Source organism: Crocuta crocuta, unplaced genomic scaffold, assembly GCF_008692635.1.
Source record: "Crocuta crocuta isolate KB4526 unplaced genomic scaffold, BGI_CrCroc_1.0 scaffold1269, whole genome shotgun sequence".
Classification (NCBI taxonomy): domain Eukaryota; kingdom Metazoa; phylum Chordata; class Mammalia; order Carnivora; family Hyaenidae; genus Crocuta; species Crocuta crocuta.
Genome location: NW_027531335.1, coordinates 63,804 through 65,952, shown reverse-complemented (window position 1 = coordinate 65,952; position 2,149 = coordinate 63,804). Strand labels below are relative to the sequence as shown.

Below are 2,149 nucleotides of genomic sequence, written 5' to 3'. Positions count from 1 at the left end.
ATGAACTCTACTCTTTTTTTTGCTGAGAAGAGTAAAAACAAAAAAAAAATCCAAGAAACAACTCTTAAATAGTGGTCATGTCCATCCATTGATTCCTATCAATGTGATCCCTTTGTCCAAGTCTCAAGTCTTGACATCCTAACTGCCTCTTAACAGCTCTTTCTGCACTTAGTCTCTTTCCTCCAAACTGTCTCCCACCCTTCCACCCCTTATTTTTCATTAATTCCCCAGTAAAAAGAACTCTGAAGAGCACATCTGTAAGACGTATAAAAACTGACTTTTAAAATGTCTTGCTTCAAAATTTTAAAGCCCCGAGTTCTTAACCTAACATTCAAGGTTGATCGAAATCTGGCCCCACTTTACTTCCCAATCTTTTTACCAATGAAACGTTTGCATCGGTCATACCAGTTTTTCAATGCTCCCAGCAAATTCTATACTTTTGCATACTAATGAGCTCATACTACTACCTAACATACAATGCTTTCCCAATTTTTCTCAATCAGCCTGTGCAGATTTCTCCCAATTTTCAAAGCCCGGCACAAGTTCTACCTCTTCCCTGAAACTTTCCCCTGATACTCTAGGTACCTGTGCTCTTGTGATTGTTCTATCTTTCCTTTCTCCTCCAAACTCATTGTGGCACTCACTTCAAGTCTTTCCTATTCTACAAATCACCAAAAATCAGGACTATACCAAATTTTTCTTTGGATTGCTTAAAATATCAATAGATATGCTGCTATACATGATATGTATTCAACAGTTTGAGTACATTCAGACCACAGACTACCATTTAACAATAAAAAAGAATAAACCGTTGATACATGCCAACAACTTAGATCTTAAGCCTTTGAGCCAATCTCAAAAGGTCACACACTATATGACTGAAGTTATAGGACATTCTCAAATGACAACATTACAGAAATGGAAAATAGCTTACTGGCTGCCTGGGGTTAGGGATGATTTGAGGAAGATGGCGGGTGTGACTTTATAAAAGGGTATGGCTCAAGGGAGAGCTTTTGCAGTGGTCAAAGAGATCTGCATTTTGTGGCAGTAGTTATACAAATATACATATGTAATAAACTGAAACAGAACTATATACTCATATTGTACCAATGTCAAATTTCTGGTTTTGATATTGTACTATAATTAAGATATAACCACTGGGTGAAATGGGTGAAAGATACACAGGAGTTCTCTGTACTATGTTTGCAGCTTCTTGTAATCTATAATTATTTCAAAATAAAAAGTAAAAATGAATACTATCCAACTTCATGTTTATTTACTAAATATGTATATTTTCTATCTAACTTCATTCAAGTTGAGCACAATCTATAATTACTGAGATAAAGTAAATTTCCCAAACGTATTTGTTACACCCTAAAAATATCTTAGAGCTAAGTGGCTTTTAAAACCTACAGGCATAAACAGCAATTGTCTCTGGATATGGGGACTGGGAGGTGGATGATGAGGAATGAGAGGGAAGCTACATTTTCAACCATCTACTTTTGTTACTAAACAAATTTTAACCATGTCCATGCATTATTTTTAAAAATTGTTTTAATCAAAAAAATACAAGTGAATTTTTACAAATAGAAGGAATGAAGAATTATGAAGTAACTTTTCTTAAGCACTCAGTTTAAGAAAAAGAATATTACCATTAGCTTCCAATCTCTTGAGTATCCTTCTCCATTTTCATTACATTTGCTCTCCCTCAGAGATGACTCATATCTTCAAACTTTGTGTTTATCATTCCCTTGCTGTTCTTTATAGTTTTACTATGTTTGTATCTCTAAACAATATATTCTTTAATTTTGCATGGTTTTGAACTTAATGTAAACAGAATATTACTCTATGTATCTTACTGTAACTTGTTCCCCATCCCCCACCCCAATGCTGTGGTGCTGAAATTCATCTATGGCATTGTACGTAATGAATCCGTTCATATCTACTGCTGTAGAGTATACCATATGAACATGCCACAATTTGCCAAAGAGATCAGTATCCAATGTGTATAAATAGACGGTAGGGACACTGGTTCTAAAAAAATTTTTTTTTCAGCACATTTGATTATATGTATATTGTATACAGACATATACAAACATACATATACGGTATATAGTCTATTTGATGTAAATATTTCTGTTTGGTGATG

General features: G+C 34.2%; 1 protein-coding gene across 1 annotated transcript in view; it reads right to left on the bottom strand.

Moving 5' to 3' along the window:
- WDR44 (WD repeat domain 44) overlaps window positions 1-2,149 on the bottom strand; it is an 80,449-nt gene that overhangs the window by 49,424 nt on the left and 28,876 nt on the right. The window lies entirely within an intron of this gene.